Here is a 27,219-nt window from a genome sequence, read left to right on the forward strand (position 1 = left end):
ATCACATAATTTCTTAAAAGCTGTTCTTCAGATCCCTCAAAGAGTCTGGTTTGTCATTTCTGGAGATCCAAGCAAAAAGTTTAGAAATATCAGCAGTGTTGACATGTGATATAATATGGGTATCTGGGAGACTTCCTCGTTGTCTTCAAAGAGGCTGACTGAAATAACAAGGAAAAAATACACATTGTGCAATAAGGTTTTTGAATTGCATTGTCAAACTCAAAATTATAAATAACCCTTTTCATATTAGTCACAAAATAAAAAGAGAACCATGGGCCTTAACATTCAAATCAGGTTTGATACAGAAAGTCACATAGATATGCTTAGACTATTTGGCTCCATGCACCAATCAGCCTCATTTGATGTCATTGAAGACTAATATGAGCGCAATAACGTTTTGTAAAATAATAAAGAGAAAAATGAAAAATTTTATTATCTAGAGAACCACTATAACTGGTTGCATTAACTTGACTTCTCACACTATGAAGAGTACTTTCCATCACATCTGTGAGTTGAGGTGATTCTTGTTATTTAAGTCATTTTGTCATTTTTAGCTCACTTGGCCCGAAGGCTGGTGAGCTTATGTCATGGCGGCGCGGCGTCCGTCGTCTGTTGGCTTCCGTCTGTCCGTCAACATTTCCTTTAAATCGCTACTTGTCCTAGAGTTCTGCATGGATTGCAACAGAACTTGTATAAATTTTGGCTCTGACCCCCGGGGGCAGGAGGGGCGGGGCCCAATAGGGGAAATAGAGGTAAATCCTATAAATCGCTACTTGTCCTAGAGTTCTGCATTGATTGTAACCAAATTTGGCCACAAACATCCATGGGGGAAGGGGAACAGAACTTGTATAAATTTTGGCTCTGGTCCCCCGGGGGCAGGAGGGGCGGGGCCCAATAGGGGAAATAGAGGTAAAATCCTTTAAATCGCTACTTGTCGCTACTTGTCCTAGAGTTTTGCATGGAATGTAACCAAATTTGGCCACAAACATCCTTGGGGGAAGGGGAACAGAACTTGTATAAATTTTGGCTCTGGTCCCCGGGGGCAGGAGGGGCGGGGCCCAATAGGGGAAATAGAGGTAAATCCTTTAAATCGCTACTTGTCCTAGAGTTCTGCATGGAATGTAACCAAATTTGGCCACAAACATCCTTGGGGGAAGGGAACAGAACTTGTATAAATTTTGGCTCTGCCCCCGGGGGCAGGAGGGGCGGGGCCCAATAGGGGGAAATAGAGGTAAATCCTTTAAATAGCTACTTGTCATAGAGTTCTGCATGGAAGATTATAACCAAATTTGGCCACAAACATCCAGGGGGTATTCATATTTGGCCTATAACATGCTGGGATGAAGGGCTACCAAAGTTGTGAAAATGAATGACCTTGACCTACTTTGAAGGTCACCCTGGGGGGGTCAAATAGGCTAAAATCTTTTGAACGACTTCTTCTAACCAACCAAAAGGTCCAGGGTACTCATATTTGGACTGTAGCATGCTGGGATGAAGGGCTACAAAAGTTGTGAAACTTAATGACCTTGAAATATTGTCAAGGTTACCGAGGGTCAAATAGGCTAAAATCTTTGAACGACTTCTTTTAACTAACCGAAAGATCCAGGGTATTCATATTTGGCCTATAACATGCTGGGATGAAGGGCTACCAAAGTTGTGAAAATGAATGACCTTGACCTACTTTGAAGGTCACAGGGGTCAAATAGGCTAAAATCTTTGAACGACTTCTTCTAACTAACCAAAAGGTCCAGGGTACTCATATTTAGCCAGTAGCATGCTGGGATGAAGGGCTACAAAATTTGTGAAAATTAATGACCTTGACGTATTGTCAAGGTCAAGGGGGGTCAAATAGGCTAAAATCTTTGAACGACTTCTTTTAACTAACCAAAAGGTCCAGGGTACTCATATTTGGACTGTAGCATGCTGGGATGAAGGGCTACAAAAGTTGTGAAACTTAATGACCTTGAAATATTGTCAAGGTTACCGAGGGTCAAATAGGCTAAAATCTTTGAACGACTTCTTTTAACTAACCGAAAGATCCAGGGTACTCATATTTGGCCTATAACATGCTGGGATGAAGGGCTACCAAAGTTGTGAAAATGAATGACCTTGACCTACTTTGAAGGTCACAGGGGTCAAATAGGCTAAAATCTTTGAACGATTTTTGTTAACTAACCCAAAAGTCCAGGGTACTCATATTTTGCTGGTGGCATGCTGGGATGAAGGGTTACCATAGTTATAAAAATGAATGACCCTGACCTTCTTTCAAGGTCACAGGGGTCAATTAAGCTAAAATCTTTTAACTACACCTTTTAATTAGCCAAAAGGTCCAGGGTATTCATATTTAGTCAATGCTGAGATAAAGGGCTATCAAAGTTGTGGAAATGAATAACCTTGACCTACTTTCAAGGTTACGAGAGTCAAATATTCCAAAATCTTGAATTTTGAACTTCTTTTCAAGTTCTAGCAGTGTGATTAAGCTGAAACCTGCATGAAATGATCCTGACATGGTCCCGACCAAGTGTTGTTATATTTTATGTTGATCCAAAATCCAAGATGGCTGCCACAGATGATCCAAGATGGCTGCCACAGATGCCATCTTGAAAACACATTTGAACTTCTTCTCAAGTTCTACCAGTGCAATTTAACTGAAACTTGAAACATGAAATGCGACTGATATGATCTTGTCAAAGTGTTGTTATATCTCTGGTTGATCCCAGATTGGAGATGGCTACCATGACACCATATCTAATTATTTTCCTATACAGCTATTGCCAAGATAGTCAGATGACCGTTAAGGCCCTTGGGCCTCTTGTTTGTAAAGGACCTTAGCTTAATTAGACCAGTCAATTTTTAAACAGTATTGAATTTCATCATATCTGTGAGTTCATAAGAAGAGTTTTGAAAATTTATTCAATTTTATCCCCTTTGGCCCATCTCACAGCTCCATGGGGGTTTGAACCAACTACAGTAATTCAAAATATTGATTGGCTTTTTCTTTATAGAAGGTTTTAGTGAAGTTTAGTGATTTTGCCTCAGTACCTTTGGAGGAGAAGTCGAAACTGTAAATTGTTTACAGACACACAACGGACAACGGATGACCACAAACAAAAGTGATTGTCGACTCAGGCCTACCAATTGCAAGGGTTGCAATATCTTTGACCACTTGACAGATCCATGTTTGATTCTTTTTCTCCCATACTAAGTAGATAAAATATGAAATTTTCATGGCTTTCTAGCTTTTTCATTACGCCATTTTAACAAGAATGTCGTTTAGGTATCAAAATATATGACATCGACAATGCACATCGCATGCTTTGATGACGTCACGTAATTGTCTAGTTATCTTCTTCCAATCAACCATGGGATATCCTTGTGATTTATGCATGGGAGAAATATTTATTCATTATAGATGCAAAATCTCTTGACATTCATACTCCCATAATAGCCAACTGAATACAGTCCGATACTCATTCAATCCTGAAAGTTCACGAACTGTTTCAGATTTTGAATTCAAAGCATTCAAATGTGTCTTCAGTGGTGAATGAGCTAAAAGTCACTTAAGCATTGAACATCTAGTGCTTCATGTTGAATTTGCCTTTGGCCAGTTTCCATTCATATTGGCTATGAACGCAAACTGAAAGACGTTAAATGCTTATATTACATTTGGTTACAATTTATGATGAAATCCCAAGGAATTTTGCATCTTTAATGAAATAATCATTGGTTATTGTCATGGATGGGAACAGCCATTTGAACTGCCGTCTTCCATGATCGCTGGCACGGCAATTGTAATGTCACAATGATAATGACGTCATGATTAGCGCTTGAAGTTCATTGTCTATATGACTGCCAACTGCGTTTGGTAAGGTTACATAGTGGGACTGCAGTGAAAATGTAAATATATGGTAATGAACTTCACTTATCTGACTAAACACTGTACTGTATATTTGTAAATGCTATACACAGTGATATGGACATATCCTAACTTTAATTTGCATTAAGAAGATCCTCCCCTTAGAGTCAGTAGCTTCAGACCAGTAACTAGCTTAGGCCTATAGAGCATAGTGTGCCTCAGCAGGAATCAAACCTGTGACCTCCGGCATGCGTACTGGTTGTTTCTCTACTGACTGAGCTAAAGGAAATTTCCTCCTAGTGAAAAGCTAAAAAGCAACTCTAACCTGTATCTCTACATGCCTATTTACAATTAAAACGTGTTACACTACTTAACAATTTCCCCTTTGAAATGTGTTCACCCTAAAACACACACCAATCCAGGTTATCTCTCTCTTCTTACATCCAATTTGAGTGTTCTACAGCACCCCATGTAACAATGCCAGTTGGGATCAAACCCTGAGCTTAACGGTGGTCTGCTACACTACTAGAACGAAATAGTACCCGGCCTAATATACGTTTTGGTCAGATACTAAATGGTGCCTATGTGCCCTAGTGGAGCACTGTCTGACAATCAATTGGGCAATTTCCTATACATTTTGTATAGATTTTCCAATTATTTTATGTGTATATATATATATATATGCACATGTATTAGTTATGTACAAAACAAGCATATTGATCATGATTTAATGATATCTACATAACTGATTACAAGATGTCATGTTCACAATTTGTAGACTTGCTGTATGATTTTCCTTTATAACATGTGAACCAAATGATGTCTGGCTGTGAACTTGATATATGTACACTATAACTAAATCTACTACTAGCCTTGGGTACTTAAGAAAGAACCTGTATTGGTATGTGTACATAGATGAACAATGAAATAACTGATGTGCCCTTCAGTCATGTTAAAATAGATTAATATAATAAAATAACATACCCTGCCTTCAGTTTAATTTGTTCATGTGACGAAGATAGGCCAGAAACTATCCATCCATCGTCCAGAACTCCATGTGCATACATTGTTGTCTAAAATATATTATTGCAGACAGTGGGTAAGTCCTGTAAGTAAAGAATTAAAAACAAATGCTCATGTTCAATCCATATATAAAGGAGAATTCGAAGAAATAGAACTGCCTCCAACACATAGATTTTAAGTTTGATTAAATAAAAATAAATGGACAATTTAGTAAGGCTAACTCTGTTATAATAATTACAAGGTTCTACAAAGCAAAATTCAGTAAATCACGGATATAAGGAACTTCTATGGACCAATTAAATATTTCTGTTGTAATTATAAGCATAGTTCGCTATTCTATTACAGACAACAATGAATTTGCTATAAGTGTGTTCATTACATGTTTTACTGTGTGACCAAACCTAATGTTGTACATTTTTTATTGACCTAATTTTAATTAATACTGTGAATATTCCAAAATGTATATCTATAGGTTTATTAATTAACCACTTTCATATTGGTAACAATACAAATATGCACAGCGAGGGCCCTAGGGGAACCTGCATGTGAAATTTGAGACAGATCCCTTCAGTGCTTTTAAGAAATAGCGGTCACATACTTCAATTATCAAAATTCAAGATGACGGCCTATCGGCCATCTTGTTCATTGATCAGTCCCAAAATGCAATATGCACAACTAGGGCCTTAGGGGAACCTGCACATGAAATTTTAGACAGTTAGATCCCTTCAGTGCTTTCTGAGAAATAGTGGTAGCAAACTTCAACTACCGAAATTCAAGATGGCGGTCTGTCGGACATCTTGTTCACATATAGGTCCAAAAATGCAATATTCACAATGCAACTATGGCCCTTGGAGAACCAACATATGAAATTTGAGACAGATTCCTTCAGTACTTTCTGAGAAATAGCAGTAACAAAACTTTAACTACCAAAATCCAAGATGGCGGCCAGTTGGCCATCTTGGTAACTGATCGTTCCCAAAATGTAATATGCACATCTAGGGTCATAGGGGAACCTACATGTAAATTTAGAGACATATCCCTTCAGTACTTTCTGAGAAATAGCGGTAACAAACTTTCACAATCAAAATCCAAGATGGTTGCCTGGCAGCCATCATGTTGACCGATCATTTCCAAAATGCATTATGCACAACGAGGGCCCTAGAGAAACATACATATGAAATTTGAGACAGATCCCTTCAGTCCTTTCTGAGAAATAGCAGTAACAAGAATTGTTAACGGACGGACGAAAGGACGACGGACCACGGATCCCCGGACGAAAGGCAATTTGAATGATGATGGTGGGCTAAAAATGTAACAAATGGGACGCTAGGTTTAAAAGGAAACCAAAATGTAAGTTGTGGACGAAATTAATCTCGCAAAAGGTCATCCATACATTTATTCTTTCTGTACTCATGGCACATGAATCTGTCACTGTAAACTTGCAAATGCTTTTCATTCTTTGAGATGCATTGGTGAATATGACAAATACCCTGATACAGATGCAGTGATCTTTTAGCATTTATTCTTTCAGCAAGTGTTTATTTATATACTGTGTGTGTATGTGTATATATCCAGAGGCTTACACAATTAATAGTTGGGTGGCCATCGCATTACTTGTCGCAGAGGAATTGCCAGGAAAAGTACTAAGCATCCTGTGACAGAGTTACTTTGCCTGTGCACTGTAATAATGCTCCAGCGTACTCCACACTGTGCCAGCTTCTTCCTCGTTCCTTCACGCTTAGTTTCTATGACGGCGGCAATTCTGTCACCACAAGTGAAATGTGGACCTTTGACACTGAAAATATAAATATGAAACAGTTACCTATGTAATATAAGCTTTTGTTCTTGCTCTTCGATCAATTCCATTGGCTTTAACTGGAAATAAGAGAAAACTAGCAACTACAGGCCTAAGCCTTTATGTAATAAACATAACCCTAAATAATCCAGTCTTATATATATGGATGATACAGACTTGATGTGAAATGTATAAGATACGCATAATTTGATATGCATAATTACATGATAAGAATTATTGGTGTAATCTAATCGATCATATTAAAGCCTTGAAATGACTGAGATTTATGCACATGTAAACTATACACACATAATATAGATTACAATATGATATATATGAAATGAAGAGATAGAACGAAAACTCTGTTATAACAGAGTTTTCGTTCTAGAACGAAATGTTAACACGGCTAAATAAACCTATCAACCCGCTTATTTTCGCGATTTGGGTAATAAGGAAACTAACCGATATATTTTGCTGAAATTTTGAATGTAATTTAATCTCAGCGTGATATATCTATTGAATTAATCGTGTCAGCTACGAAAATTCATTAAAGGTGATATTTTTAGGTCAAACAGGCAAAAATCGGCATTTTGACCACTGGTTTCTGTTTAATTCGTCCTAGTGAAATAATTAATAAACTTAACAATCTGAGACTCTACATAGAAATAGTCCTTGTAATTCTGAACAAAACGGTATTCCTGATTTTTGGAAATGTTACATACAACGACCACAATACAGCCTTGAATAATGGTGGTATTTCGCAGCTTCTCGGTAAATTTCCACAACAGACGCAATATTTCGGGGTCCCATTCGCCTTCCTTCGGAGCTATTCTGAACGATTGGACCGGCAAATGTACCATTTAAAAATGAGTGATATTTATGAAATGTTCTGTAGAACTAACTAAAAATCATAAAATGCGTAAATAATTTATGCACTGATCATCACATTTTTTTTACAAAATGCGTCCAAAATGTGCAACAGTGAAATGGATCTGGCTGCAGTGTCTCGATCACACAAAATCATACCGCACCCTTTATAGTGCGCCCCCTATGAGGAATGTGTAATGTTTGTATCCGGTTGAGTAAAAACGTTGAAGCCGCCTTGGTGTTCAAGTTATAACCGGCAATATCAGGTAAGTAGATGCGTATTACTTGTTATAGACACCAATATCATTATCGGTGGATATTCATATTATCCGATATTTTTTTTATTGTTTTCGTAGGCCTAAATCTACTTAGTCTGGCTTTTCATTATCATCATCGCGAGTGCCTGACAACAGAACCATGCATGCGTTCTAAATCATGGATTAACAACACATAAACTGACAATTATGCTGCCTTTGAGTCAGATGCCGTTTGAATATATGTATCTCGTAATATATCTGTATTGTTTGATAAATATGATTAAATTGCTAGTAGTTAAACCATAAATTAATCGTTTCGGTACTTTGTACAATGTAACGTACCGTAACGTTGTTTACATGTCGTTTCGCTACAAAGTCGTTTCGGTACTTGCTGAAGTCGTTTCGGTACCCTAAAGTGCAAATGCCGAAACGACTTTCAGAAGGTACCGACTTTATTTTGAAGTAGCGAAACTACTCGGTGCCGAAACCTCTGCACATGGATGCTATATATATCATGATACGATGACACCTGTTTGGTCATTACCAGTTTACGTCTGCTGTCTGAAAATAGCACCAAGCATGGTGTTTAGGCCTAAACCATGATTAGATCAGAAGGAAAGTGACACAATGTGACAGTGGCAAGGGATAGCACTAAACAGTAAACCGAATATTTTACAACTAAAGAAAACAAGCCAGACAAATCTTGAAAAAATGTACCAGTTAGTTTGACAATGGATATATGATCAACATCAACATTATCAGAAGCATTTGTATGCACCGCAGTTTTACATGACACATAATAATTGCTTAAGTTATTGTACAGACTGGTGGGGGGAGGGGGGTCAATAATGTTAACAATGAAGATTAATTTTACAATTTTGCTGTGTTGTGTATAGTCAACAACTGCGCAGTAATTATATATATATAATTAGGATGCCGGCAGGAATCATCAGCTTGACCAGCGTTATGAAAATTTGCATTCATGTAAATATCACACTGATCGTCAACCTCTTCAGCCATGTTATATGTTTTGTACATCGCAGATAATAATGACGTCTGTGTGAGGTTGTATGATTATCTCGGTTGACACGTTGAATCCATGCCTGATTTCGCCATTCTTACATATAAACAAAATTAAGAGTAATCCAAATTTTTACCCAGGGCTTAGGCCCTGACTATTCTCTTAAGGATTTGAGTTGGGTTAGTGCTGAGATTTATAATTTGAAGACTGCATTCATAAATCTAATAGAATTGAATTAAAATGAATTAATGTTATTGACAGTGTTAGGACATTTGATTTCCTTGACAACATTTTTGTAAATATTGACATAAAACAATTATGTAACTGATGTGGAAAACAGCAGACATGGCTTTGACAATTAGGCCGTAACGTATGTATGTGTGTTAATAGAGCATAGAAACATAGAACAGGTCTGCCAACCCCCTTCCTTGCCCCGTTCCCCAGGTGGGGGGGCAAACCTGTCTTTTTGCCCGCCCATTTTCGCCGACTGAAATGTTCTAAAAATGCACATTTGAAAGAAAAAAGGGGTCGTCCTGCAAATTTTTTGTTCTTCATTTTACATTTTAGAAAATTTTCTGCTGTGCTTTGCATTTCCTAAAACGTTAAAGCATGTAATCTTCAAACCTTTAATAATAAAAATTCAATACACATGAACTAGACTCAAAATGTCCATCAATGAATTCTTCTATTTAAAAAAATGTCTTTTAAAAGATTAATTTGTTTATACGTCTTAGCAGAGATAAATTATCTATGTAAGACAAGACAATTAATTCATTATTATTTTGAGTTACACAACAATGAACCGATGGTGTGAAGCCAGTATGTTCAGATCGAGCAGGGTTGCATGATGATATGACAACATTCACAATTATCATTTCTAGATGCAGGTAACTTTAAATAGAAAAATGACCATGTAAGAACGCTTTAAAATCATCAAAATATATCGTAAAACTCATCTCAGCCATTCTAAATCGTATTTTTTTTTTCCAGGAAGACCCCCAAACACCAAAATATTGTGCCTTCAGCGCTCACAAAATCATTAAAATACATTGTAAAACTCATCTCGGCCATTCTATATATTTTTCCCTGGGGAAACCCCCGAACCTTCAAAATATTCAGAAATACTCGCCTTCGGCGCGTACTCCTTAATTTCCTGTTTGCGACGCCACTGTCTACAGATGTGTACAAGGATTATATGTAATGATGTATTAAAAAAAGTAAATGTGAAAAAAGTATATATCTCTGGGTCGGATAGTGAGTTTGAATCCCATGTGGGGGCAGTTACTAGGTACTAATTTTTTTATTTTTTTTTGTGGTTTTTCTCCTGGTACTCCGGGTTTTCTCCGCGATCTGAACCTGGCACATACAAAATGTACCGGTATGCGTCGTATTTTTTAAAATGGAAAACATACATGTACAGTACTGGGGAGAAAAAAGTTGGTTTACAGTACTTGACATTTTGTAAACTTAGAATAAAACCTCAACAAAGATAAGATATTATTGTAGATCTACATTTACATCTACATATATATATATACACATGTATTTCGGTACATGTACAATGTACACATGTTATATGTTTGAATTTTAATACATGGCAAACAGTTATAATACTAAGTTAAACAAAAATTTTCAAGCTATAAGTGATGTATACAGACACAGTACCCCCCCCCCCCCCCCCAAACACATGGAAAAAACCCAACACTAAAAACACAAATTCAATTTATTTATGATCAAATGATCAATAAACACAATTAACTATACCGAAGGAAATTTAATTTTCTTTGAGTTTGTTAATTACATAGATATGTTTTTTTTTACACCTTTTTCATTTAGGCTTCCTCCATCATTATGTCTGACAAATCCCTAAATGACACTGCATGGTTCAAATATAAGTCAAAACCTTATTTTCAAAAATTGATCATGATTTGCCATTTAAAATGTTGAAAACTGGCTTTGAAAGGGCATGCACAAATTCACCGCTTTGTTATTCTTTATTTAGCTGTACTATAGCTTCATACCATTAATTATTGAACTACATGTCATTGAAAAGTTTTCACTTGGATTTGGTAAAGGGAGGTAATTTGCTGTTTTGTTAATTTTCAAAATTACTTAGCACCATAATGCTAAATAATTAAGAGATATTATCTAAGGAAACAGTTTATTTTTGATAAAATGGGATTAGGGAATGAGCAAGTCCATGTGTACACATGCATCATGTACATATGTATACTGGCACATATGTATATGTACATACAATATACATAAATGTGCACCCTATCATAAATAGTGTGTGTAAGGCAGGGGGGGGGCTGTATTTTTCATAATTAAAATCAACATGTCTCTTCTCTTGTTATACCATTTTTATAGCGCCTCACTAAATGGTATGATAACATAATTAACTTACATTATATATAATAATAATAATAAAAATACTGTAAGAGGTTTCTTCATAATTCCAATTGTTCTGAAATCAGAACGATTTTTTAAGTGTTCCAGCAAAATTAATGTAGTGTAAATTACTTACTTTTGGAGAAAATTGACTTTTTGTGTCCCTATTTCCCTGATGAAAATATTTACTGTTGCCATACTTGGAAGGTCTTTATCACTACGGTGTTTATTCCCGTTGAAAACAAGCGCTCTGACGCCCTTCCCGGGTTAAGTTCATTTTACGAATTTGAAGTCAACAAAGGAAGCGGAACAATATCAAGAAACAATGCATTTTCAACACTAATATCGACATCAGTCGGGCACAGAACTCGATATCGGCCAATAAGAATTTCCTGTAATAGTTGCAATAGGAAAATATTACAATGTCAGTAAATAATTGTTTAATTTCTTTCGTCTGATTCAATTTCTAAATTTGATGACTTGATCCCGAACATTCCACCGACGTCACTTTTAGTAGGAGTGAATGAAACGGCAGTCAGTTCCGCCAAACATTGACGTCACAATCACCGGAATAACGTCGCTTACATATTTCCACGGTAGTAAAAAGGTGTACACTCATTCGGTTTAGTGAATGCATTCTTTTCTTGATCATCAAAGAAGCGTCTCGCTTTAAGCGAAATCGTGTAAATAACAGGCAATTTGCTTTCGTTTTGAATACCATCTTCTGTATGTATAATGACAAAGTTGCAGGAAAAACAGAATACACGGTCACTTGTGGTGTCGACAGGGAAAACCGAAATGACTCAGCAAAACCTCATCATCTCATCTCATCTCATCGCACAAACGATAGCAGCATCGATATTAATTATAGCAATATAAAAATATCCAAAATTGGAAATATTGCAAGTACATTCATTATTTACATAAACCAGTAATTAGAATAATCGTTTATTTCATCTAGACTTAATAATTTGCAAATCCCTTACACCGCCTGCAAGGAGGTGTCCTTGGCCTATCGCTACCCACGATACTCTCGATCGTGGTCTTATACGTATTATGTAACTTTTCATGGATATTAAATCTAGATATATCTGTTTTCGACAGTTAAATTTCTATGAACATGTGTAAAACAAGCACTCTCAACTGCTATTCCGAGACCGTAAAATGCAATCTTGGTCACCTCAGCCAAAACACAGGTGCACGCAAATTATGACTGAAACGATTAAATTGATGCGTATGTCATTTAAAAGTATTGGAGACCTTTTGATATGCACGTGTATATCATGACGTATCAAGTGGCTGTCCGTATAATTTTTTGTGAAAAATGAATGAATTATACATATATGTTATAAAATTCGGTTAGCTTTTTTATTATCTTTATTGTTATATACACTGTATGTGATATTTAAACGAAAACACAGATTTTACCTAAGAAGCCAATGATATATATAATGTTAAGTATCGGTTAGCTTGTAAATAAATAATGTTATTAATATTCATGTAATACTGATCTTAGATGTATGACTTTTAAATTATAATAAAACCGCATTCATATTTTTTATCCGAGGGTGGTGGTGGTGGTGGGGGGGGGGGAGGGGGGGGGGCGGGTTGCTTCATTAAAAGACCAATGGTGTGGACATACCCATTACCCGATGCTCTATACATCCATCCTTTTCTGTTCATTGTGTTTTTTATCTAATTTAAAGAAACAGTATGTATTTAATGCACAACAACTTACATACAAAACACATAACACCAGGTACACCAGGTTTGTAAGTTTATGGGATGGCTGGTGCTCAAAATTTCCTGCAATATGGAGTTATCTCCCCATGCTGACAAATTCCATAGAAAATACAAACAGATACATATTCCTTCACAGACTGAATATTTTTGAAGGATTCTTTGAAATGTATTATGTACAATTTTCTGCAATTTTGGGTCAAAAGTCATGATATTTGGCAGAGCACAGGAAATGGAGGGATACTATCTGAATATCATAATGCAATTGCATATGTTGTGCAGATAAATTATATATACTTTTGTACAGCTATGTTTAACAGTTGAATGAATATGTTTAGATTTCTAAGTCTGACATGTGCCTTTGATATTCTATAAATTGACCAAATCTTGTCCGAACCCAACAGGAGCAACCGATGGGAGATAAATCACATGTATTACATTGTATGTGTAATGCCCGATGTCGTTCAGGTTTTATGTGTAATGCCCGATGTTGTTCAGGTTGGTCAAAACCAAGATTTTAACCAGGGATGGGTAAGGGGAGGTAATTGGCTTATTTTCACATTTTCATGCCATGGTATGTAATCAAGGTTAATGTTAAATGATTCAGCTAAAATTATTGTTTTTTGTTTGAATACTATAGTGTTATTTTGATATTCTTGTAAAAACATTATTTAACTTTTCTTGTTTACTAAAATGTATGTATTTGTAAGAGATTGAGTGTTGGGCCAGGATGATATTGTCGACTGTTACCAATTTCTTTTTTTTTTTTTTTTTTTTGAAGAAAAACTCTATTTGATAAAATGGGGTTAGCGGCAACTTTTACATAATTATTCATAAAAATACATATTTCCAGTAATTATACAAAATTTGTGATGTCATATACATGACATTTCCAAATCTTTCATATCATGTGATTATTATTAGATTGAGAATCATTTTATCTATTGCAGAACAACAGTGTCAGTAGGATTTGTGCTGATATTGGTGATGTCATTGAGTATTTATGGTTTTAGTTTTATGAGTTTAATGTCATATTAACAGCCATGCAGGGCCATGTAAGGAAATGTCAGGTTTGTTGGTGGAGGAAAGCCGGAGTACTCTGAGAAAAGCCACCAACCAGTGGTCAGTACCTTGCAACTGCCCCACATGGGATTTAAACTCGCATCCCAGAGGTGGAGGGCTTGTGGTAATATGTCGGCCACTTTGGCCTTATACTTACAGTGCTGTAACACTGCAAAAAAAACATTCTTCATGGATCAGTATTGTAAAAGCAATCTAAAGTTGGCCCTAATAGGAAAAGATGGTATAAGTAGATTGTGCCTTCAATTATGAAATTAAAAACAATGAATTTCTCTATTACTACTGAAAACTGACTTTGAAAGGGTGTGCTTTCAATTACCAAATTCTGAAATGAACAATTCAGTGAGGCTAATTTTGTTACATAACCACTATGACATAAATGTGTTGTTCTACATTCCTTATTAAACATATAACAAGAATATCGACAAATTCCACGACATTGTTAAGTATTTTGATTGCAATTCCAAATTGTTGATCAATACGATTAAGCAGGTACAACATGTACGCTGTACCCATACCCATGCCAAAGTCATGCACGTTATGTGTTGATGAAAATATTTTTAAACAAGAACATGCATCTAATAAAGTAAATACACTACTGAAAATCGAGCGATTTGGGTAGTTCTGGACCAAAAATATTTTACTGCACTGGCAAGGCCGGGCCAGTGCTCGGCATACAAGACATCGGACCACTATATGTGTAATGGCGGACAGTAAGCAAGTTTGAACATTTCACATACATTTCACTACATTGGGCTTTTCTGGCATATCACAGTAAAACCAACAAATCTAATATCTTTATATTAGAACTGGTTTGCTTCTGATATATGTGCAAATTTTAATGTACTCTAAGGCTGAATTTGTACCTTTATTAAAGTATTACCTGGTAAGCTGTTCCATATTTATTATTACAGAAACTTCAGTGGGACTGAATACAGGGAGGTAATTTTCTATTTTAGTCATTTTTGAGCTATAGAAGAGTGTCTCCAAGTATAATGCTAAATATCAGTGTCTGTGATTAGTTGAAATATATCACATGGCTAAGAAATAAGACATGAGGTGCATGTCCCAATAGTTACCGTTCATCTTTCACACAGAGTTATCTCCCCTTCCAATTGCACAACGATGACAGACAAAGCTTATATACTTAACACGGAAATATTTACTCGATCACCACAGATTTAAGTAATATTATTAATTAAATAGATTAGCGGATTTTCGGTATAATAAAAAATGCATGTCGGATTGTCCCCAGGGGCCAAAATGAATAGAAATAATGAAAAAATAATTTTGCATACCAAGGCAGATTTTTCACAAGGGATACATAAAATCATTTGATAGCCATTTTGGTGCTACTTTTATTTGGGAAAGCTACTTTTAAGACAAAATAATGCATCTTAAAAGGTAAAAGTGATTTGAGTAGTTCTGAACATTTCTCCACTGATGTGGTTGGGTTCAAGTTCGGCTGGCGAGCTTGTTTGTTTGATTAATTAATGTCCAGCCTATATTCTTTATTTCTTTACACTACAAACACGGAACACTCCACAGTACATGCCTGTAGGCAGATCACAGTGATACCAATTACAACTTCACCTTTCAGAAGAACTGGTTTATTCCAATATAAATTAACATTTAATGCATATTCAGAATTGTCACTTTCAAGTGTCTGTGATTATGAATTAAAATCATATGTCAGGGTTAAATACTATGTAATCATTGTTATTTTGCTTTATTTCATTGGAGAAGCTTAATTACTCTACATTTTTATTAGGTCATCTGTAGGTTATGGTGACCTATTGCCATAGTCTTTTGTCCGTCGTCGTGCGTCCTCCGTCGTGCGACTGTTATTTACTGAGTAATTGCCCTCCGCACTAATAATTATTATTGGACCTTGTGAACACAGTAACTTGAGTAAATATAAACCGATCTTAATGAAACATTGTATGTAGTCTAACATTGGAAAGATCTCAGACAAGTTCGACAGCAGCGTGATTCGATTGTAATTTACGGAGTTATTGCCCTTTGCTCTAATAATTATTATTGGACATTGTGAACGCGGTAACTTGAGTAAATATGAACGGAGCTTAATGAAACTTTGTATGTAGACTAACATTAGAAAGATCTCAGACGAGTTCGAAAATCAGCATGATTTGACTGTAATTTACGGAGTTATCGCCCTTTGCACTAATAATTATTATTGGACTTTGTGAATGCGATAACTTCAGTAAATATTAACCGATCTTAATGAAACTTTGTATGTAGACTAACATTGGAAAGATCTGTAGTTATGGTATTACGTTTGTAGTCTGAGATGACGGACTACCAAGTTTGATCAAATGAAGGACCTTGACTTTCATTCAAGGTCACAGTCACAAGGGTCAAATAGACTTAAATCGTAAAATGACTTTAAACTGTGGGATATTATTTCCTGAGCTACTTGAAATCGCTCTCTAAGCTAGAGTTAAATCCCGTTCGCAATTCTCTTCATTTCATCTGCGACATTCCTTCAGGTGTCGCCCACTAGTAAAATATGATTGTCCTCACCTAAAGTTCCCCCTTCTGAATCAATTAAAACCCCTATAGACCAATTTTCCTTGAGATCAGAGACTGAAACCTGAAAACAGGAAGTAGGCTAGCGGCCATCTTGGAATACCAAAATCTTTATGAAAATGTTTGCATGTTGTTCGGAATCAATTTAAACCCCTATAGACCAATTTTCATTGAGATAGGAGACCGAAATCTGAAAACAGGAAGTGGGCCAACTAAAATTAAGAAAATTTGCCCTTTTGGGGTCAGACCAGACTCATTTATATAAAATACGATTGTCCTTCCCCAATGATATTTCACACCAAATATGGATGAAATTCATCTAAGGATGAAGGAGGAGTAGGATTTAAAAGCTTAAATTAAGAAAATTTCCCCTTTTTGGGCCCCGTCCCTCTGCCCCTAGGGGTCAGACCTATCTCATTTATATAAAATATGATTGTCCTTCCCAATGATATTTTACACTAAATATAGATGAAATCTATTCAAGGATGAAGGAGAAGTAGTATTTTAAAGCTAAAATTAGGAAAATTTGCCCATTTGGGGCCCCACCCCTCAGCCCCTAGGGGTCGGACCAGGCTCATTTATATAAAATATGATTGTCCTTCCCCAATGATATTTTACACTAAATATAGATGAAATCCATTTAAGGATGAAGGAGGTGTAGGATTTTAAAGCTAAAATTAAGAAAAATTTGCCCTTTTTTGGGCCCCATCCCTCAGCCCCTAGGGGTCGGACCAGACTCATTTACCAGGTATATAAAATATGATTATCCTTCCCCAATAATGTTTCACCCCATAAATGGATGAATGGGGAGACCCCCGTACCCCCCAAAAAAAAATCTCGCACCTATGGCGCTCGCAAATTCAACAAAATGCAATGTAAAACTCATCTCAGCCATTCTAAATTGTAAAAAATTTTCCCAGGGGAGACCCCCGGACCCGCGATACACCAAAATCTAGCGCCTTCGGCGCTCAAAAAAACATCAAAATTCATTGTAAAACTCATCTCAGTCATTCTAAATCGTAATGTTTTTCCAGGGGATACCCCAGACCCCCCCCCCCCCAAACTCGCACGCTAATTTGCGTATTCATTAATTTCCAGTTAGCGAAGCCACTGTCTATAGATGTGTACATGGATTATATGTAATGATATAAGAAAAAGTATATCTCCTGTGGGTGTGGGGCGCGCGAGAGAGGGGGGGGTTGTTACGAAATATTGAGGACCTTTGCCCCCCCCCACCCCATTACGTTTCATCTTCCTAGCCACTGTAGTCCAATAATCACTATTTGTCAAACATATAGGTAAGCCACAGTATCCAGCTATATTCAGGGACCTCAAGGTGACCATCGATAAATGGCCAGAGGGCAGAATCGTTGCCTTCTGTGTTTGTACGGCTTTATCTGAATGGGGCCAGTATCTTTGTACATGTTTTCAATGGAAGTTTGTTAAGACAAACAAAGATACTTTACCGTTTAAAAATCATATACAAGGCCAAAAAAATGTTTGTTTAGGGTTACCTGACCGAACCTAATTTTTTACCCTCGACCCTAATTTTTTTTCCACTTTTCTACAAAAAAAAGTCAGGATTTCGATCTCAGACTCCGGTTCCATCCATCATTTTAGAGTGAAAGACACTAAAACAAATAGAAGAAAAAAATCCTCCCGACCGACCGACCCTACTTTTTTTGCCAATGTAACCCTAAACAGACATTTTTTTCGTTATGAATTTGAAATACATAAATACCATTTTTATTAGATACCACGTACATTTACATGCATGTTGGAGAGCCTCGGTAGACATGTACATCGTATCCTGGGGATAGATTAGGGTGAGGTAAAAACTAGCTGGTAAAACATAGTAAGTGATGCTCCTACATGTAAATTATTGTAATGACAGACAGCCGTGAAGTGGAGCTGACGGGAGCTGTACTATGCGTAAATCAAGCATGTTTGGCACAACCATGCATTACCAATAATACATGTGTATGTATATATTATGATCAAAATTAATTTAGATAAGGTACTTATTAAACATTTACCAATAATACATGTGTATGTATATATTATGATCAAAATTAATTTAGATAAGGTACTTATTAAACATTATAATACTTTTTTTATATTTTTTTTATTTTTCAAAAGTTTTTAACATATATATTAAGATTGTACATATATAAAATTACATACAAAAATAAAAATAACATGCAAAGTGAACACACATACACACACTCAGCCTGCACATTCATACATCTTATTATAACAGATTAATTGTTGGTAACAATACAAATAAAAACAAAAAGCAAAATTTGAAGACCAGAGAGTCAGAGACAGATAAACAAAACAAAAGTATACAACATGTATTGACACCATCACAATGAGATAAACAGGAAGAGTAAACAAAACAGAAAACATGGACGAACGAACAGGCAGACATTAAAACAGGATTGACAGACTTATATTGTACATGTAGTATCAGATGACAACTAGTAACATGGATGGACATAATGACAAAACATGGACTGACAAAAGAAAGGGGGGAGACTACATACTGTGATATATATAAACACTTCATTTCACAACGATTAGCCAAAGCGAAGCTATCCAATTTTAAGAAAAGAGAGATCTCACACGTGATGGGAAAACATACATTAATAAATAGCATGTGATCAGGGACCTCCCAAAATATTTTGGTGCTTTGCCAGGGTATGTATAAAAAAAAAAAAAAAAAAAAAAAGATGCAATAAACAAAAAAAACAAGAGGCCCAAAGGGCCTTAACGGTCATCTGACTACCTTGGCAATAGTAAAATTAATTATATATGGTGTCACTTTGTCAGGACCATGTCAGGATCATTTTCAATTTCTTTCAACAAATTTTTATTTCAAACAAGAGGCCCAAGGGCCTTAACATATAGGAAATTAATTAGATATAGTGTCATGGTAGCCATCTTCGATTTGTGATCAACCAGAGATGTAACAATACTTTGTCGGGACCATGTCAGGATCATTTCATACAAGTTTCAGCCAAATCGCACCGGTAGAACTTGGTAAGAAGTTCAAAATGTGTTTTCAAGATGGCCGCTGTGGCAGCCATCTTGGATATCAGATCAACCCGAAAAATAACAACACTTTATCAGGACCAAGTGAGGATCATTTCATGCAAGTTTCAACCAAATCACACCGGTAAAACTTGATAAGAAGTTCGAAATATGTTTTCAAGATGGCGGCTGTGGCGGCCATCTTGGATTTCGGATCAACCCGAAAAATAACAACACTTTGTTAGGACCATATCAGGATCATTTCATGCAAGCTTCTGCCAAATCGCACCGGTAGAACCTGAGAAGAAGTCCAAAATGTGTTTTCAAGATGGCGGCTGTGGCGGCCATCTTTGGTTTCGGATCAACCTAAAAAATATTAACACTTTGTCAGGACCATGTCAGGATCATTTTATGCAAGTTTCAGTGAAATCGCACCGGTAGAACTTGAGAAGAAGTTCAAAATGTGTTTTCAAGATGGCGGCTGTGGCGGCCATCTTGGGTTTCGGATCAACCAAAAAATAACAACACTTTGTCAGGACCATGTTAGGATCATTTCATGCAAGTTTCAGTCAAATCGCACCGGTAGAACTTGAGAAGAAGTTCAAAATGTGTTTTCAAGATGGCGGCTCTGGCGGCCATCTTGGATTTCGGATCGACCCGAAAAATAACAACACTTTGTCGGGACCATGTCAGGATCATTTCATGCAAGTTTCAGCCAAATCGCACCGGTAGAACTTGAGAAGAAGTTCAAAATGTGTTTTCAAGATGGCGGCTGTGGCGGCCATCTTGGATTTCGGATCACCCGAAAAATAACAACACTTTGTCAGGACCATGTTAGGATCATTTCATGCAAGTTTCAGTCAAATCGCACCAGTAGAACTTGAGAAGAAGTTCAAAATGTGTTTTCAAGATGGCGGCTCTAGCGGCCATCTTGGATTTCGGATCGACCCGAAAAATAACAACACTTTGTCGGGATCATGTCAGGATCATTTCATGAAAGTTTCAGCCAAATCGCACCGGTAGAACTTGAGAAGTTCAAAATGTGTTTTCAAGATGGCCGCTGTGGTGGCCATCTTGGATTTCGGATCGACCCGAAAAAATAACAACACTTTGTCGGGACCATGTCAGGATAATTTCATGCCAGTTTCAGGGAAATCGCACCGGTAGAACTTGAGAAGAAGTTCAAAATGTGTTTTCAAGATAGGGGCTGTCGCGGCCATCTTGGATTTTGGATCGACCCGAAAAATAACAACACTTTGTCGGGACCATGTCAGGATCATTTCATGCAAGTTTCAGCCAAATCGCACCGGTAGAACTTGAGAAGAAGTTCAAAATGTGTTTTCAAGATGGCGGCTGTGGCGGCCACCTTGGATTTCGGATCGACCCGAAAAATAACAACACTTTGTCGGGACCATGTCAGGATCATTTCATGCAAGTTTCAGCCCAATTGCACCGGTAGAACTTCAGAAGAAGTTCAAAATGTATTTTCAAGATGGCAGCTGTGGCGGCCATCTTGGATTTCGGATCGACCCGAAAAATAACAACACTTTGTCGGGTCCATGTCAGGATCATTTCATGCCAGTTTCAGCCAAATCGCACTAGTAGAACTTGAGAAGAAGTTCAAAATGTGCTTTCAAGATGGCGGCTTTGACGGCCATCTTGGATTTCGGATCAACCCGAAAAATAACAACACTTTGTCGGGACCATGTCAGGATAATTTCATGAAAGTTTCAGCCAAATCGCACCGGTAGAACTTGAGAAGAAGTTCAAAATGTGTTTTCAAGATGGCGGCTGTGGCGGCCATCTTGGATTTCGGATCGACCCGAAAAATAACAACACTTTGTCGGGACCATGTCAGGATCATTTCATGCAAGTTTCAGCCAAATCGCATCGGTAGAACTTGAGAAGAAGTTCAAAATGTGAAAAGTTAACGCACGGCGCACGGCGCACGGCGGACGACGACGGACGAAACATGACGATTATAGGTCATCCTGACCCTTCAGGTCAGATGACCTAACAACACCTTGTCGTGACCATGTCAGGATCATTTCATGCAAGTTTCAGCCAAATCACACCGGTAGAACTTGAGAAGAAGTTCAAAATGTGTTTTCAAGCTGTCAGGATTCTTAATAAGGTCATTGATGGTAATTACACCAGCATTGAACCAGTTTTGATAAAATATGCATTTATTTCCAACTTTAATATCTGCATTATACCATAATTTTGTTTTCAATATGGTTTCTTGTTTATATCTAGATCTAGATTGGATTGATATTGGGGAATTATTCAACTTAAATACACATTGGAGAACATCTTTCCAAAACATGTTTTGGCAGTTGCCACATTTCTACATTTTATCAATATTTATACAATAATGTAATAGTGATTTCCACTTTCCTGTATTCTTTCCTGTGGAATACAAAGTTCTCCTTATCCAGCCTAATTTTAAAGAGTCTATAAAAGTTTGCACATCTATCATTTTCAGCCCCCCATCCTTATAGTTCTGAATAATGACATCTTTTTTAATTTTATGAGATTTACTACCCCATAGAAATTCAAATAAGAGAGATTCCAAAACATGTTTTGGCAGTTGCCACATTTCTACATTTTATCAAATATTTATACAATAATGTAATAGTGATTTCCACTTTCCTGTATTCTTTCCTGTGGAATACAAAGTTCTCCTTATCCAGCCTAATTTTAAAGAGTCTATAAAGGTTTGCACATCTATCATTTTCAGCCCCCCATCCTTATAGTTCTGAATAATGACATCTTTTTTAATTTTATGAGATTTACTACCCCATAGAAATTCAAATAAGAGAGAATTTAAATTTGAAAGAAGCTTGTCTGATGAGTTTGGTAAGGTGATAAATAATTAATTAAGCTGAGAAATAAGTAAAGATTTAATTATGTTGATTCTTCCTATTGTAAGTTCAAGATGTCTACATTATCAATTTGGATACCTTTTATTTACCTAATTCTAGCAGCTAGTATTTCTACGCAAAGAACAAAAATGTATGGGGCGATCGGATCTCCCTGACGGCAACCACGTTTGATAGAGACGGGCAAGGAAAGATTTCCACCTTGATTTACAAAAGACGATACATTATTATGTAATGTTTGGACCCATTTTCTAATACCAACCCCAAAATTGAAATAATTTAACACATTATTAATAAATTCCCAAGAAACAGAATCAAAAGCTTTTTCGAAGTCTATCAAGAGTATCATACCTGGAATGTTTAGATCTTCTACATAACACACAACTTCGCTAGCCAAGGGTATTAGTCCGATTCTCTTTCTATTACCCTTGGCATATCTCACTTCAGAACAGGTGTTTTTGCTTTCAAATTCTGATTGGATGCGGCTAGGTTCAGGCGACCAATAAAAACGCAGCTTTGATTTGTCAACAAAACTGAACTGAAGCGGTAGTATAGTGACCTACATTTGTATAATGAGGGATCAGGCACGTCTGTCAACATCAACTCCTAGCGAAGTTATATTACTATCTATTTAATCAATTAGATGTTTTATACCAGCTAAATGAACGTCTTGGAGTCGTTGCTCTCCAAACAGATTGGAAAGTATGTGCGTGGTTCATGTTTCACAAATTAAACAATTAAAAGATATACATATGTACTACGATCTCGTTACAAAATTGGACACTGCAGAACTTCTGCATGAAACGCAAAAACTGGTGTCCGAACTCACTAATAAACAAATGACTCACACACATGTTCATCTTTGGTATTTTGAATCTGTCGCAAACAATATATAACACGCGTGTTTCATAGGGCGCTGCCATTTTTTCAACCATACAACAATGATACGAGCTTTTTAATTGGTTGCTTATTACGTAAATGGAAGGGGCGCAACTGCGGTGATCCAGCAGGTGGCGCAGTGCGGGACCACCCATTCTGAAGTCAGATATGCCAAGGGTAATAGAAAGAGAATCGGACTAATACCCTTGGCTAGCGAACTTGCATAACACATAGCATCATAAAGTGTTTGAATATTTTCTCCAATATAGCGTCCTGATAAGAATCCTGTCTGATCTTCATTTATTAATTTATCTAGCAATGACCGAATTCTTTGAGAGATAACACCAGATGCAATTTTATAAACAGTATTTAAAAGAGTAATTGGTCTCCATTTTTTTTAAAAGGTGGCGTGGTTTATCCCCCTTTGGTAGACATGTAATAATGCCTTGTCTTTGTGTTATAGAAAATTGACCTGTTGAGAAACTACAATTAATTGATCTTACAATGAACTCTCCTAAATATTTCCAAAACATTTTAAAAAATTCTACTGTGAAGCCATCAGAGCCTGGGCTTTTATTATTTTTCATACTTTTCAGAGTGTTACTTGCTTCATCCATAGTTATGTAACCTTCTAACCTTTCTGACTCAAAATTACTTAATTTGGGAACCTCACAACCATTGAGATAATGATCTAAAATTAATATTGTTCACTTCTCTAAAGCTATATAAATCAGTGTAAAAAGATTGAACTTCAAATAAAATATCATTTTGGTTTGTGATTATGTCACCATTCTCCTTCTGTATTTTTGGGATTATTTTTGGGGTAAAATTTCTATTTTCAATATGAAAAAAGTATGATGTAGGCTTTTCTCCCTCTTCGATCTATTTATAAACAGTATAATATGGTATTTTATATACATAGTCAGAATAGTCAGTGTCAAAAAAAAAATTAATAAAAAGCAATTTGATGGAATTGGATATTCCAATAATCTTGAAATAAATGTTTTTCTTAATTATACACCAGGTATTTTGATTATATTCTTTTATTTTAATATATAATAAACAAGGATTTATAAGTAAGATATAAGGCTTCATTATCAAATTTATTAAAATGCAACAACCAGTTAAAATACATATCCCTATTGACTAGCATTAGCTTAACGTATTTGTGTGATGAGTACAATGTATATATAGGTAGAGAGGCTGCCACCTAAGAACAGCATGCTATAAATTGACCTCCTGGGGTTGGGATAAGGTGCGTATAATACAGGTGTTGTTAGCTGTGATACACCTGACTGAACATATTGAAGGGGCCCAATGAAGGTCCCAGGTCCCTGGCTGACCAATGTTAGGTAATTAAATTATCATACCGTGTGGTTGATGAAACAGTATGAAGTCCAAGTGACCATGGCAACGGCAGTCCTAGATTACCTTTCGAGCAGGCATGTACAATATATTGTACATGTACATGACGTATATGAGATACTTATAAATCCTTGATGGATCACACATTTTGTTACCACGTAACTCACGCGGTTTGTAAAAGGTCAGAATCGGATATTATCAAATTATCAGAGTTTCTAAAATCAAAATAATTGTGACAAATACAGAATCTAATCAACAACTATGTATCTATAGTTTGAATTGGCAGAAGTTGGATTTATTTTGACTCTGTTTGATTTATTATCAGGCATGTGACCTACATTTTAGCAGAAACATATATATATATTTTTCCACTTCTTCAAATAGTAGGCACTAACATCCCTATAGCTAGTTTGTGCTTCCTACCACAAACTAACTGGCAGCAAGCTCTGTTCACTCAAGGAATTAACGTTTTAATTAATGAGCATGTTGGGTCGAAATAACCCGCCGTATACATCAAACGGGCCGAGACATTTGTACCTGCACACAATAGATGTAAACAAACATGTAGACGAACACGTTGTGTTAGTGTTATTTCGGACTGAAGAAGGCCCTATAGTGGCTGAATATATATTCCATAGAAATGATTTTGATTTTACTTTGAATTTATTTTGGCCTTTTTATTTCGGATTATACTAGCTTTATACCGTTTTTCCTCATTATGAAGGAATTAACGCAACAAGGATATGGCGAATACTTGGCACATCTTAATGAAAAAAGATGGCCGATAAGTTTTTATTATATGATCTTTCAATTAAAGTTTTCAATAAAATAAGATTTTACAAAAAACTATGAGTGAAGGTGCGGCTTTAAAATCGCCACAAAGCTTCATATATAAACACAATATGTGAAGCTGCCGCCACCCTTGTTTTATTTCTGATTTTAGCAATCGGTACCTTTGATCTATGTTGATGCTCGCCAGCAGCCACATGCCCGATACTGAATTATTGCTTTTCTCAATCGGTTGACACAATAAAATGTAATTTCTAATGTCGACTTTTAACGTCTATGGATGATTTTTTATATTTCCAATGCTTTGCAACGCGCCAGGTTCCATGAAGCAAATGCATTACGTATATACATTTGACAGGGCATAAAACTAAATATTCGTGCACCTTACCGTTTTGAAAACTATATTCCATACATTCATAGTTAAACATTTTATGAAGGAACTTAATCTGTTTATGTTTATATGTCCTTAATATTAATCAAAATATTTTGCTGATCAAAATATCTCTTAGGCGTCAACAATGAAAATCTTACTTCACGTTAGGTTCATCACTTTATATGTTATAACAAGAATTTCATCTACGTCTTTGGTTCGAACTACCCTAAGTAAGATTGATAAAAAGTCAATGTTTAAACTATATATCACTAGCTAAGAAAAACTGGTTTTTACTGGGAAAATGCGGACATGAACTATCCATTGATGAGACATAACCAGTGTGTGGTTTAACTTAAACCTGTACGTAGTTCATTTGCTTTTATAACTTCTACTAAACATCCTTATATAAATCATAAATCAAATAGTATGATAATATGTATTGATACATTATACTTTTTATGTATCAATTCAAATAAACATTACAGTACGAATGATTTCCAGTAATTAATGGCGATTTTATGTTGCAATAAATATTATGTTTCTGATCGCAATAAATATTTCCATCTAGTCCATATAGACTATCTCTGTTACACATCATCTAGTCTGTCTGTGGTCTGAATGTAGTGGACATATCATCTGGACACGATGTCCACCTGTAGTGGACACCGTGTTTACACGTTGTGCACTCCGTGTCTACATATAGTCTAAATCTTGTGCACTCCGTGTCTACCTGTAGTCTAAATCTTGTGCACTCCGTGTCTACCTGTAGTCTAAATCTTGTGCACTCCGTGTCTACCTGTAGTCTAAACCTCGTGCACTCCGTGTCTACATGTAGTCTAAACCTCATGCACTCCGTGTCTACCTGTAGTCTAAACCTCGTGCACTCCGTGTCCACTCGAAATTCACACCGTGTGCACAACGTGTAACCTTTAGTCTACTACCAACTGTACCTAGCGATAACTGGGGAGCCAGTAGCTACTGTTGTATAGCGGAAAAGATATCACCTTCGGTCAGAAGATGATATCTTTTCCGCTACAACAGTAGCTAGGGAGCCAGGCACCTTTGACTGGAGTACTAAGGACCTGAATGGACCTGAACGGGACCTGAAGGAGGACCTGTTTGTGCCGGAGGCTCTTTACATTATCCGTATCCCTCGTCCTTATTTCAGTCGCTATTTATAATTTTAGCAAATAATACAGATAAAATAGTTTAATTCTCTGTTAAAGCTTACCTTCCACAGTCCATTTGTTTTGTTTTCAGCATGCCGCCTCATCCATCAGCATCACGCGGATGTTCTACGGGATCGCGGGAAATCTAC

The 27,219-nt window shown here is 36.4% G+C and overlaps 1 long non-coding RNA gene across 2 annotated transcripts; it reads right to left on the reverse strand.

Moving 5' to 3' along the window:
- Window positions 1-27,219, reverse strand: LOC138312544 (uncharacterized). 2 transcript variants are annotated; one of them, XR_011206978.1, is made up of 3 exons: window positions 27,133-27,219; window positions 6,463-6,674; window positions 1-158 (listed from the first exon to the last, which is right to left on the reverse strand). It is a non-coding gene; the product is annotated as an uncharacterized lncRNA (long non-coding RNA). The 2 variants fall into 2 exon arrangements; XR_011206979.1 differs by lacking the exon at window positions 1-158 and adding an exon at window positions 4,844-4,962.

The sequence above is a fragment of the Argopecten irradians genome, unplaced genomic scaffold, assembly GCF_041381155.1.
Source record: "Argopecten irradians isolate NY unplaced genomic scaffold, Ai_NY scaffold_0364, whole genome shotgun sequence".
Classification (NCBI taxonomy): domain Eukaryota; kingdom Metazoa; phylum Mollusca; class Bivalvia; order Pectinida; family Pectinidae; genus Argopecten; species Argopecten irradians.